Source organism: Melozone crissalis, unplaced genomic scaffold (genome assembly GCF_028551555.1).
Source record: "Melozone crissalis strain CALT ecotype California unplaced genomic scaffold, PUWL_Pcris_2 ptg000066l_1, whole genome shotgun sequence".
Taxonomy (NCBI): domain Eukaryota; kingdom Metazoa; phylum Chordata; class Aves; order Passeriformes; family Passerellidae; genus Melozone; species Melozone crissalis.
The window spans coordinates 7,147,345-7,161,463 of NW_026535844.1; the positions used below are offsets into that span (position 1 = coordinate 7,147,345).

The window sequence follows — 14,119 nt, forward strand, 5'->3', positions numbered from 1 at the left end:
GGCCTCCTGCGGCGGCCCCTGTGCCCTCCCAGGGTCCCCTTTGTCCCCTGTCCCTTTGTCAGCCTCTTTGTGCCTCTGCCACGCCCTGCCTCACCCCTCATAGCCCCTCCTCCCACGTGCCCAACTGCTGTCCCCTCTACCACCTTCCTGCAAGCCCCCATGTACCCTCCCCCATGAATCATCCCCATCCCCCACTGGCACCTCCTCCCATGTCTCCTCCCCCGCCATCAGCTCCCCCCTTCCTGCCACTCACTCCTGTCCCCTTTGTGACCCCCATCCCCTCCTGACATTCCCGTGTTCCCTCCATTCTCCATTGCCCCCTCTCCCACCCCAGTGTGCCCTCAGTCCCCCTCTCCACCCCACCCCCCTGCCATTGCACCTCTTGTGGTTCCACGCTCACTGGGGCCACCTTAGGGACGCTCTGGGGACACTCCAGGGGTCGAATGAGCCTTGGGATGTCCTGGATGGGTCTTTGGCACTGCTTGGCCAGCCCAGCGGCAATGGGGGCTGTCGGGACCACAACCGTCACAGAACTCGATGATGTCATGAAGTGTCCCCCCCAGGTGATCCTTGACCAGGCGGCTGCTGGCCTCCCACAGCCACTCGGCCTCAGCCACCTTGGCCACCAAGTCCTCAGGGACATCAGGTGACGCCTCATTTGTCCCCTTCAGGGCGGCCTCAATGTCCCCAGCCCTGAGCTGCAGCTCCCGGGGGAACGCGGTGGCTTCGTCACACGCGGTCACCAAGCGCTCCAGCAGCCCCAGGGCCACCTCCACCCGCTGTCTCACCATGGTGTGAGGCCCTTGTTGCCTCACTGGCAGCCACCCTGGCCTCTCTCCTCACCTGGGCTTCATGCCCGGCCACCACCTCGGCCCCCTCTTCCCTGCCCAGGGCCTGACCCAGCTCCACCATGTTTTCCTGAGCTGTCCAATAATGGGCAGTCTTGGCCTGCAGCTCCCTGGCCCGGGCAGTGGTGGTGGCCACCATGTCGGCCGCCTTGGTGGCCAAATCTCTGCAGGCATTGGGGAACTTGGTGGCCGTCCTGGCCAGCTGGGCCCAGCTGTCCTTGAGTGCAGCCACTGACTGCTGCCACACCCAGGCCACCATTTGCACATCGAACCTGCTGGTCCAATGGGTGCTCTTGTAGGCGGCCAGGGCCTGGCTCAGGGAGGCGGGAGGGTCATCATCATCAGAGGTGAAAGGGTCATCATCATCGTAGGTGACACTGCGGTGTCTCCAGGTCTCATCAGTGCACAGGCTGTTGCGGAGCTCATTGGTGAAGTCCATCAGGTCCCAGTACAGGTGCAATGGGGACACGAGCAGAGTCATCTCGTCCAGGCTGGGCAGGGTGGCCAGCAGCTCGCCCAGGGTGGCCACCATGGTGACCTGTGGCTGCAGCAGGGCCGGGGACAGCTGGGGAGGGGACAGGGGAGGTGTCAGGGACCTAGTGGCACTTACGGCCTCCTGCGATGACCCCTGTGCCCTCCCGGGCTCCCCTTAGTCCCCTCCCTGGAGGGCTCTGCTGTCCCCTCTGTCCCTCTGTCAACCCCCCGACCCCTCTGCTACCCCGCACTGTCGCTCCCGTGTGCTCCCTATTCCCCACTGCCCCCTCCCCCACCGTCGCACCTCTTGGGGCTCCATGCTCACTGGGGACACCTTGGGGACGCTCCGCAGGCGAAGGAGCCCCGGCACCAGCTCCGGTCCCGGCCCAGAACAGGCCCCGGGGTCGGCGCCGGGAAAAGGCGGAGCCCCCTCAGGAGGGGCTGGAAAAGGGGTTGGGCGAGGTGACGTCACCGCCCGCCCTTTCCAGTACCGCCCCTATCCATGGAAAGCGCCTGGCTTTGGCCGTTTTGGTTGAATCCCAGGGGATTTAGGCTCAGTTGAAGGCGTTTTAGGCTCCATCCCACCATCTCTAGGCGGATTAATTCCGCCGTTCCCGGCTGGATTTACGAGGGAACGCGGAGCGCTCTGAGGAGCCCGCAGAGTTGCCCTCAACAAACAGGGCCGCGCTGCTTCTCTCGCGAGACCTCTGCCGAGAAGCCCCAAAGGCGGCGCGGACCAATCAGAAGCCGCGCCGGCCAGAAGTACTGGCAGAAGTTCCCATTGCTTCGGCTGCGGCAGCTGCTTCCGGCGAAACCGCGGTGCATTGTGGGCATTGTTGTCCCGGTGGGGCCCAGCGGCGGCGGAGCGGGGCTGAGGCCGCGGGGGGGGAGGGGGCGAGGCGGGAATTTGGGGGCGCCGAGGGAGCCCCGGGACCGCCCCGGGCAGCGCGGGATGGGCGACAGCGACCGCGGTCAGCACCGGGAGCGGGGAGCGGGGAGCGGGGGAGGGGCCATGAGGGGGGGGTTTGGAGGGGTTATGAAAGGATTGGGAGGGACTGAGCCAGAACTGGGGGTCCTGAGGGGATGTAGGGGGTTCTGAGGGCGTTTGGGGAGATCGAGAGGGAGAACTGGGGGTCGTGAGGAGATTTGGGGGCTTCTGAGGGGATTGGAGGGGTTGTGAGGGGATTTTGGGGGGTGAGAGGGAGAACTGGGGATCCTGAGGGTATTTGGGGGGTCCTGAGACGGTTTGGGGGGATTGTGAGGGGATGTGAGGGGGCTGAGGGGTTGTGAGGGGGTTTGGGACGTGGTGAGGGGATGTGGAGGGTCCTGGGGGAGAATTAGGTATCCTGAGGGGGTTTGTGGGGCTCTGAGGAGATCTGGGGGGGTCTTGAGGGGATTTGGGGACATCATGAGGAAATCTGGGGGGATTCTGAGGAGCTTTTTAAGGGTCCTGAGGAAGACTGGGGGGCCCTGCTGGAGACCTGGGTGTACTGAGAGTAGTTAGGAGGATTGTAAGGGCATTTGGGGGCATTCTGGGTGGGTTTGGGAGGATTTTGGGAGTTTCCAACTGAATTTGGGGCATCCTGAGGGAATTTTGGAGATTCCCGAGTGGATTTTGTGGGTCCCTGACTGGATTTGGGTTGGTTTGGGGTTATTTTGGGGAACCTGACTGGATTTTGTGGCATTTGGGGAATTTTGTGATCCCTGGCTGGATTTTGGGGTATTTTCAGGTAATTTTGGGGTCCCTGACTGGATTCTGGGAAGATTTGGGGTAATTTAGGAGTCACTGATGGGATTTTGGGGTATTTTCAGGTGTTTTTGGGGTAAGTTTGGCCTTCTGACTGGATTTTGGGGTGCCTGCCCTGATTTTGGGATATTTTAGGATACCTGACTGGATTTTTGGGTATTTTAGGGTCATTTTGGGGTTCCTCACCAGATTTTGGCCATTTTGTGGTAATTTCATGGTCCCTGACCGAAGTTTGGGGATTTTTTTGGGTATTTTGGGGTAATTTTGTGATCTCTGGCTGCAATTTTGGGTTTTTTTAGGGTATTTTTGTAGGACAATAGGGGAAGGATGGTCGGGATGGAGGGAGACAAGAGATCTCTGAAGCCAGGTCATGGAACTTGGGGTTTATTGCAAAGGGCCTGGGTGCAGGGCCCTGCTTGGAGCTGCCAGGCACAGCTGGAGTAGGCCTGAGAGAGGGAGAAGAGTGGTGTTATATTTGCCCAATTATCCCATCATCAACAAAACCAAACAATATTAAAGGTAGCAGCAAGTTTCATTGAATAGGTTAGAATATATAAAATCGGATACACTTGAAATATTGACAATATGATTTGGTTAAAATAAGGGATAATTTGGTTCCAATAATAGCACATAAGCAAAAAAAAAAAAAAACCAAACAGCGAGGGGTAGGGAGAGCAGGGCCCTTGGACCCCTGCACCCTCACATGCGAGCTTGCCAAGCGAAAATTCCCCCTGTTGTGCCATGTGTCAATGCCATCTCCTCCCATTTTCGATTCATCACACTTCTACCTCCGCCCTCATCACCACCTTTACCGCGCATGCTCCACCGCTCGGTTTGGTGGTCACACCCGTCTTTGGGGGTCGTCACTGATGAAGGCCTCTCCTCTTCCTCGATGTCCTTTCATTCACCCTTGGGTTACACATGTGCACCAAGCCAGGATAATGTAAGCAGAAACGAACATAATATTATATTTAAGCACCAAAGGAATAAATCTCTTATGACTAGCATTTTCCTGGGACCCAATCAGATTTTCCTTTCTGTTAATTTTTAGTAACTGTTATCTCTTGCTTTTCCTTCTATCCTTGAACATCTGCAGGAATGGGGGGGGGATGGAACCCCTCCTCTCCCTTTCTTTCTTGGCATTACACCTTTTAACTATTTTATTATTTCCAAATATTAATTACTGTATCAAAATTGATTACTGTTTCAATTTTGTCAGCACGAATCATACCTATTTACCATATTTCTCATTGTCCTGCTCTGAGTTTTTGGAGTTTTCTGTCAGAAATCTCTCCCCTCCCCCACTCATCCACAGGGCTTTGGGGCGGTTTTCCCTTTTTGGGGCAAACCAAAGCGATGCCCTGATGCTCCTAATTAGGGTCAGAGGAAGTGAGGCTCCAGGGCTTCCCGCTGAGCCGGAGCCACCGGAGCCGCAGTGCCGGGAAAGCCGTGGCGGGAGCTGCGGAGAAGTTTGTGTTTTCAGCTCAATCCCCTCGGGCCCGGGCCCGTTCCAGGGCTGTTCCTCAGCTCCGGCTCTGCCCTCACGCAGCCCGGGGGCCCCTGAGAGCGCGGGGCGGGGCTGTTCCGTGTGCAGAGCCCGCCCCTGTCTGGGATTGGGCGATGGTGCCGTCAGTCGTGGTTGTGGCGCGCTGATTGGTGGGAGCGGGGCTGAGCAGGGCCCCGGTGGCGGGCTGAGGGCGGCCGTGGCTGGGCAGCGGCGCCATTGTCGGAGCGTGTGTGCGGTCCCGCGAGCGGCGGCAGCGGCCGGAGCGCGGTGAGGCGGCGGCGGAGCTCGGAGGCGGCCGCAGCGCAGGTGGGAGCCGCGCTGGGTTGTGCGGGGGCTCGGGGCTGGCTGCGGGCCTCGGGGGCGGCAGGGGGCTCGGGCGGGTTCGTTGTGCCGTGTCCGGCCCGTGTTGCCGCTGGCGTGAGGGCGCTGCGGGAGCGGCTGCCCGCGGTCTCCTTGCGGCCGCTGCCTCGGCAGGAGCCGCTGGCGGAGCAGCGCTGGCTCGGCCCGGTTGCTGTGGCTGGGACAGAGGGGGCTGCCCCGTGCCCGGGGCTGTGCGGGGAAATTCCCGTGGCCGGAGGTCTCTGTGCGCAGAGGAGACAGAGGAGTCCAGTAAAAGTGACTTTATTGCTGAGCAGAGGGAGAGGCCGTGGGGCATTTGCCGTGCGCTCTCTGCCGTTGTTGTAGTTCGCAGCCTCCTTTTCATCCTCATTTTCCCGGCCCATCTCCCTCTCCCTTTGCCCACTGGCTGAGGTACTTGGAAGGTTCAGACTTCCCAACTGCATGTCGTCCTTAATGTGCATCCCTACTTTCGTATAACAGTTAATATTCGTGGCTCTCTTAAATTATTGTTCTTCTGGAAGTTCAGGAATTTAGCGGGACTTTCTGTGAGCAGCAGTCCATGTTAGTTAGTAACATTTATTGAAGCTGATGGTTTCGCCGTTTCGCCCGTTATTTCCTTATCTACAAATCCCTGGCCCCTCGCTCATCTGCTGAATGAGCTGCATTCTCAAGGTGTGGAGCATGGTAAAAAGATGAAAGTTGCTGTAGCACATCACAGGAGAAACAGCATTCGTTTAACCCATGGTCTGCCAGGGAGCCACAAAACCGTAGCCCATTCCCATCCTTTCCACATTTGGACCAGTACATGAGCTGCTTTCTTGTTTCCGGTTTTTTTTTTTCCCCCACCACTTTTCCTTTGTCATCTATTTGCCAAGACCAGTTTGAGTAATTTAATTTTCCACAAACTCCTCCTTTTTCTGCTAACAGATGATCTGATCCCATCCCATGGTTAAGTGTTGTGTTCCTAATTTCAGTGGATTGGTCGGCAGAAAGGTCAGGAGCTGGAGCTGTCTGGTTGGTTATTATTGCGAGGACAGCTTGTAATCTAATGATGCCATTGAAATGAGAAATGGGTTCTGTGGCTCCTGATATGAATTGGTTCGGGTTCCCAGGGGCTGGTCCTTGGTGTTGTAGGATTTGTTCTGCTGGCTGTTCATCTTTTCCCCATTTTTGGCCGCTCTCTCCAGCCAGGGCTGCATCAATTGACTGCTTTTGTCTAATTAAATAATCAAATCCTTGGATTCCCAGCTGATTTCCCTGAATATTTGGTAGCAAAAAATCCTGGGTGCTCTAATATACCCTATAAACAGAGACAGTGACAGCACATGTTGGAGTGGGCAGAGGGATGATTCCCCCCATTTATTTATAGTGAAGTTTTCCCAACATTCTCCATTTGCTGTTTCCCTTTGCAGCTTCACCCGTTTGTGTTGCAGGGTCAGATATCCTCCCCCTGGGCTCTGCCTTGAGCTGGGCAAATTCCATCAGTGCCAGCAGGCAGAGCTTGGGGTGAGGGGCAGAGGGAATCAGCCCAATTCCTGCCCCAGGCAAGAGACCCAGGTGCATTGTCCACACTTTGCCCAGCAGTGTTCATTTGCATTTCTAAAGCTGCTCTGCAGGCTGCCTGGAATGGAGCTTCTCTTCCAGGGCAGCCATCACGTGAGTCACATGTGGCCCCCCCAGAATATGCTTTTTTAAAAAAACATATTAACTATTTATAAGTGTAAAGTGTTACTTTTAAAGCTGTTCAGTTTCGCAAAATGCAGCATAAAGGTAAACGTGGAAACACTCAGACCAAAACTTGATGTTTACACTTCTGTCCCAAACCTACCTGACAATATGAAGTGGGAATATTATGAAAATTTTTCTCATAATGTAATTTTGTCACTGAAACTGCAGGGAAAACAAAAACTCTCCAAGAATCTCTTTAGTTTTAGAGAGTCAAGGCATTACTTGGTTCTGGCCAGGATGTGCAACAGAAATAATTTCTTTCACAAATAGCCCAGCTGTGCAGAGAAAATCATTCCATGCCATGTGAGTTTTACTCGATTTTTCCTAAACTTTATGTAGAACCAATTTAAATCCACTGCTTTAATGTTCATTGCTTCCAGGTTGTGTAAGTTTTTAGTATTTGGTTTCCTGTTGGACCTGGATTCCTTCCCCTCTGATGTGTGAATTCGGTCTCCACACTCCTGGATTTCCTTCTCAGCCTTTTCCAGCCCAGGTGTCTCCAGCTCTGCCGGGGGCAGTGTCTGGGGTAGCTGTTGGTTGCTGTTTGCTGCTGGGCAATGTTGATGTTTTTTTGCTGGTCGTTATCTCTGTGGGTGTCTTTTGGGGTATTCCCAGTCTGTTCAGATGATAAACTCATCTCAATTCAGTGGCATAACATCCCTTAAATAAAAGCTTTAAAATTCCTTTCCCCAAGGCAAAGACAAACCAAGCCTGAGCAGAGAAATAAGGTTTAAAAGAACCGAAATCGGTACATTTTGCAGCAGTGCAGTGGCAGGCAGCCCAGAGTGTGGGTGTCAGTGAGGCCCAGAGTGGAATTGTGCCGTGGTGTTCCCCAGCAGCTGTGGCAGTGCAGGCCCAGCCAGCGCTGAAGCTGCAGCAGTGGCAGCAAGGCTTGGCCCCAGGGGCTGGAGATGGCAGAGGAGGGTGGCCAGGATTGCAGAGGATTCCAGGCGAGGATCTGTGGGCAGGCGCAGGGGCTTGGCCCGCTGTGGAGCCCTGGCTGCTGCTGCGTTGCCTTCAGGGCAGGCTCAGGGGCGGCCTCCCATCGTCCTGCTGCAGGCGGGAAGTGCAAATCTGCGGGGCTTCAGAGCCCTTGAGGCCAGGCTGAGGGGTCCCCCCGTGTTGAGCTGTGCTGGCAGCTGTTTCTGGCCTCAGGGACACTTGGCATGGGCCCCTTGGCCACCAGTGGTGCTGCTTTGCACTCCTTAGGCAGGAGCCGATGTCCTGGCTGGGTGTTGGCAACAGCAAAGTGCCAGGGCAGGCTGTGTGCCAGCCCAGCTTCCTGTGGGAGAATGTGCCTTGATATCTGCTCCAGTGGTTGCTGAAGCAGTGAGAATTGCTTTTGCCCCCCTGTTAGGTGCCATGGTGTCAGCAGAAGATGTTGAAGCCTTCCTGCTCAGGGCATTTCAGTGCCAGGCTCTCACAAGCACCCACAGCTGGGCGGGTTGAGCTGAGCATGGGGCGGTGACCTGCGCTGTGTCTGATTCCCCTTCGTTAATAACAGCCTGTCTTGTAGCTCTTTTCCCTTCTGCTGCCCTTGCAGAGCCATCCACAAACACATTTTCTCCCTCAGGCCAGGCAATGTCCCATCAATCTGTCCCAGCCTGGGTCTGGAGCTCTGTCCCTTGAGTGCAGTCCTGGGTTCCTTGCCAGCCCCTCTCCAGGCTGTTCAAACAGGAGGCTGGGTTACACCCTTGCCCTGTCCTCAGTTCTAAATCCTCCTGTGCCATTGAACAAGTTTCATACTCTAATACTGAGCCCTGCTCATCCATTTAGAGGCTCTTCTGGTTTCAGACCTTTAACTTGATGTCAGACTTGAACTATAGGATATCCTATATAGGGTTAATTATTTTAGCACAAGAATTCCTTAGGCAAGACCCTGTTTAATATCCACCTGTAATTCAAAGTCTTTTTCCCTGTCTGGAATGCCCAGGCCAGCCGTCTCAGGTAACCTTCATTTTAACACTTGAAAATTCTGTCTTTCCTCCTGCTCTCCATCCATCCAGTTTGTTGACTGGCAGGATAGGAGTGTTGTAGGGAGACATCCCTGGCTCCAAAAGCCCTGCCTTTAACAGGGACTCAATACCAGGCTGTGAGCCCTTCCTTCCCTCTCTTGGAACAGGGTATTGCTTGTCCTGGTTGCTTTAAAGTAATTTGTAGAGGCTCCATATCTAATTTTCCCTCTTTCCCTGGGGCTGCCCACACTTCAGGTTCACTTCAGCATGGGCCTTGTCAGACTTTGGCACAAAGGTAGAACAGAACTAGCCTCTGTATCCCCTTTTACAGTATTAAAATCCAGCTCTCAAATTCCTTCCTAGTTAATTACAATCACAGGAGAAAGAAAAAGAAATTCATTTATTTCAAAACTATCCCCCACAGCTTCTAATAGTGGTTGAACAAATCATACCTGCTTATATTTCCCTCTCATTCCCTTAATAACTAAAATATTCCTTTACTATTTTCCCTTTAGGTCTAAGATTCAGAGTGGATTGAGAGGCTGCTGTGTCCATCAGGAAATGCCTGCTCTCAATGCAGACCCACCCTGAATGTTCTCAAGGGCTGCAGTGTGGAGGGTCCCTGGTGTGATGGGAGCTGTGACAGCCCTGCCAATCCATGTCCATCAAGGGGTGGACTTGCTGGTCCTGAGGGTGCTGCTGTCTGTGCTTGCAGTGTCCTTGTGCCCTGCAGCTGGAGCCCTGGTTCCTTGCCAGGGGCTGTTTGGGTGGGCTCTCCCCTGGTGAGGAGGGCAATGCCTCTGCCAGGTGCTTGTGGCCGAGCCGTGCCCTGGGTGCTGGGGCCCCCTTGGGCCCTGGGGTTGATCCCTCAGGGGCTGTAGGAACTGTGCCCTGGCCTTTGCCTTCAGCTTGGCCTTTTGCTGCTCCCTTCTTGCACTCACCAGCTGTGCCTTTGTGCCCAAGTGCTGCAGGGCCTTCTTGTGCCCCTCCTGCAGCCCCCCTCAGTGCCTGTGGGTGCTTGTCTTGCTTTACAAGAGAGGTGTCTGCTCGGGAAGGCAGAAAAAGCCTCTCTTGGAATGGAGAATGCAAACCCCCTCCCTCTTCATTTTTAGACCAGTGAAATGAAGGGGCTCTCAGGCAAAGATATGGGAATAGCAATACCAGTTCTTTACTAGTGTGTATAATAAAGCAAACAAACACCAACAGCTGCAGCACTGACAGCAAACAGAGCCCGGACCCAGTCCCGGCCTTTGGGCTGCGGCGCTTTGCCCTTGGGTGCAGTTCCGGGCACGGCCGGCAGGGGCGCTGGTGGCTCCTGCGGGGCAGGGCAGCGCATCCCTCCCATGGGAACCTCTCTGAATGGAAATAGAGCAATCCCTTCATCTAACTCTTTCACTCCTTTACCTTCTATAGCCTTTCTCCCGTGGTTTGAGAAAGAATTTGGAGAGGGCTGCCTTTTAACTGAGCTCCTAGTGTTTCGGTGAGGTGCTTCCTGTAGAGAGAGAGAGTTTCCCTGAACAGCCGGAGCTGTGATTACCAAGGGGACGTAACTCAGAGCCGGACGGGGTCAGGGGAGGATATCCCGCCGAGGCTGGGTGGGAGTGTGGGCAGGGTCTGCTGCCGGAATCGGCAGAGGGGGATCTTCCCGTGGAGCCCGAGGCGGAGCGTGGGCAGCCCCCACATGGCTGATGGTGGCTGATCCGGCAGCTCCCGGCAGAGCAGAGGCAGGTGGGAGAGCCCGGCAGCAGCGGCGGTGCCCAGCGCAGGTGGCACAGGCAGGGCAGGCGGGGATGGGATGGCTGGGACCCCCCCTGGGTGCGGTGGGCACGGTGACCTCGGAGCAGGCGGCAGGACAGAGCAACCCCCATCTTCCCCAGCATGGCCGGCAGAGCGGCCGCGGGCCAGGCAGTGGGAGCAGGGCACACAAATTGAGCGACAGCGCCGGGGCAGGTGGAGCTGCCCTGGGCAGTGAGGCCGCACCTGGGATGGAAACCGGGGCAGGCGGAGCTGAGGCGGGCAGCGAGCCGGGACCCGGGACAGGCGCCTCGGCCGCGAACGGAGGGGGCAAGACCTGCAGAGCATCCCACTCTCTTTCTGATTTTTCCTCTTGTTCCCTTCCCTTTCATTTCCCTTTTTCTTTTCTTCTTTTTTCTGGGGACATTCTGATACTTCAAAGATTTTTATTCTCCTAAATTCTCCTGTGTAACATATGGCATATTCTCTTTCTTCCAGATTAAATGGGGTTTTTTAACGAATAAATCCAGAACCTAACAAATCCAAACTTCTGATTGGATACTTTGAAATGGTCTGCGAGTTAACTCATGACCACCTAATGTTGTTTTTCTCATCAGGTTTTTATTTATCCTTTGACAAATTAAGCATCTTTCAGTTACTTGCATTGCACTCCAAAAATCCCAGTGCGCCCATGGTTCCTTAAAAAATGATCACACAAAGCTTCAGTACCCCAGTGGGTTTTCTGATGCCTGTCTTCTAATATTTTCCTAGAAGCACATTTTATTAGGTAATTGTCTTCCATCAAGAAGTTTCCCTTTCCCTGATTTATCCTGTTCACTTCCTGTCTTGTTTAATTCTTTTTTCTTGGCTTCCCTAAACTTGGAATTTCTGATTTTTCCTTGTTTGGATTTCATATTAACATAACTCTTTCAGCTCCGTTTTCTGCTGCATCCTTAGCTTTGTGATCTGCCATATTATTTCCTATTCTTTCTGGGGTCTTTCCCTTTTGGGGTTCCTTAATGTGTGCTATTGCTATCTGTTTTAGGTATTTTAATGCCTCCAAAACCTCTAAAATAGGTTACTCTTGTACTAATCCTTTTCTTCTTGTATTAAGTAATATTTTTCTTTCAAAATTTTTTAAAGGCATGTACTTGCCTAAAGGCATACCTTGTATCAGTATATATAGTTCCTTTATTTTGTGTTAAATATTCTAGTGCTCTTTTCAAAGTATATAATTCACAAGTTTGAGCTTCCTAGTTTAGGGTTAATTTCCCTTTTTCCACAGTTTGCATGTTTTTCCCTTTGACTACTACATACCCTGTATTTTCTACTTTTGCAAGGAGTTGTATCTGTTAGCTAACATAACTCCCAAAGGACTATTTTTTTTCTTTTTTTCCCTGTATCCAACTTACTGGTTTTCTGTCTCATTTTTCAAGATCTTATCTATTCATCTTCTGCCTCGGTTTTTCACATTCACTAACAACCTAAATACCACTTTTCTTTCAACTACGCACACAAAAATAAAAATCATTTTGCTCACACTACTTTCAGTACAATACACCTCCCTCCAAGGAGATACAGTGAAGCTTAAAATACACAATATACAGTGCCTATACTTCCATTCCTCTACATTCACTCACTTTTATTTCTCACTCACTTCCACACATTCTTTCCCACCCTCAGGACACAGAATGGATCCCTGTTGACAGAGAATCGCGGGTCCCTGTGGCCCCCCCTCACCCTGGGGTGGCCTCTGGGTCTCAGTATCTCCGGGCCTCCTGGGAGGGCCCTGACTCTGCTGCCTCGGGTGCCGTTCACCTGTGAGGCTGATTTGTGTGTCACTCACACTCTTCAGCCACGGCCCCCTCACACGCCCTGGGGACAATGGCCCCTTTGCAGGTCACCTGTACCTTATGCCACAGCCCCCACACGCCCAGGAGAACAATGGCTTATTTGTGGGTCACACACTCCTCTTTCCACAGCCCCCCTTCCCACCCGCCCGGGAAGCTGAGGCAGATTTTGTGTGTGACTCACTCTCACACACAACAAGACAACAATAAGGTACCTTTTACTTTCACATCACCTATTACAATTTTAGGTGTTTCTGGCCAGTCCTGGTGCTCTTGGATATCCCTCAACCCAGCTGTGTTTTCCAACCCCAGATGCTCTTGGCTGTCGGGGATGGACGGAGACGAGAGATCTCTGCAGCCAGGTCGTGGAACTTGCGGTTTATTGCAAAGGGCCTGGGTGCAGGGCCCTGCTTGGAGCTGCCAGGCACAGCTCGGAGCAGGGCTGAGAGAAGAGAGGGGTAGAGAGGATGAGAGGGTAAGAGAGTAAGAGGGGAAGAGCGTAAGAGAGTAAGGTTCCCGTTACAATACAATCAATCTTCTTCTGTGTTGAATATTCTATTTCTCACTAACCAGTCTAGTACAAGATACAAATCCTACAGAATTTACATACAGCCTATAAGAATCATTACATCACCATACTGTGTTACATTTTAAACCCTTAAAACTCCTCTTTGGACCCGTTCTGCTGAGCTAGTAGGGTCTGCTCTTACCCTTGGATCTGTCTGCAAGCAGAGAGAATTGTTTCATCAAAGGGGGATTACCTTCAGTCCGCCATACCATTGTTTTCCAGTTGTTCAGAAACTAAGGTATCTCAAAGCTTGCTTTCATTTCAGTCTCGCTTATAGTTTCTATATTGTCAAAAATCTTTTGCCAGACAATCATATTTATAAGGCTTTCCCATTTCATCTTCCCCAACACCTGGGCATTTTTTTTATCCCTCAGTCCAGCTGTGTGCTCCAATCCCAGATGCTCTTGAGCATATCCTCAATCCGGCAGAATTTTGCTTAACCCTGAATGCTTTTGGAAAAGTATTCCCTCAACCCAGCAGGTTTTAATTCTGGATGCTCTTGGGCACTCTTACCCTCAATCCAGCAGGTTTTTAGGAGCCCCTTTTGTCCCGTTTCCTAGTGGATTTGGCTCGGAAACTCCTCTGCTCCCTTCCTCCGAGGGGTCCAGCCCCTCTCTGAGACCCAGTCCCAGTTACCCCGGGGGATTCTCTCACTCCTGTTAACATTCACTTCGTCTCTCTCCTGGCCACTTACCGCGGAAAGTCGGAAACGCAGCGTGGGAGACTCCAGCACTCACTTGGCAGGTCTGGGACAACCAGCCCTCCTCTCATTCACACACATTCATCCCCCTGTACCTGCTCTCCTGAGAAATACTTACCAATCCCTTTTCCTTCCCGGGTTCTTCGTGCACATTACTACTCTTAGGGGGCCAATTACCGCGGTTGTAGGGAGCCTTTTTCCCTTCTCTTTGTTTTATTGTCTCCTTTTGTCCACCATAACCTGCGTCTGTCGGTCACCCCAGGGGAGACAGAGTGAGGCTGCCAACGGGGCAGGGCGCGCCTTCCCCACTCTGACCCTCCTAAAGCACCGGCAGCGAGGTGTTAGTAACCATCCTCTGCTACCAAATTGTGAAAAATGCCAATCACTTGCTTTTAAAATTTTAAAAGTTTAATGGTAATAAAATGGTTATAAAAAATAGTAATAATGTTAGAGTAATAACAATTGCGACAAATCCAATTAGGACAATATGAGACAATAAATACCAAGAGTTACGGATGTCCGGGTACCTTTTTCTGGGCAGCACAAGCCTGAAAAAGGACACCTGTTAACACAGGATTAACCATTAAAAACAATAGCCTGTTGCATATTCATACACTTCATACATGATGCATAAATTCCATTCAAACACAGGATTCTGTCTGGTCAGTG

General features: G+C 52.7%; 1 pseudogene; it reads left to right on the forward strand.

Annotated features, from left to right (window-relative positions):
• The first annotated feature begins 2,274 nt into the window (after positions 1–2,274).
• Positions 2,275–14,119, forward strand: part of LOC128945569 (zinc finger protein 850-like) — a 300,103-nt pseudogene continuing 288,258 nt past the window's right edge.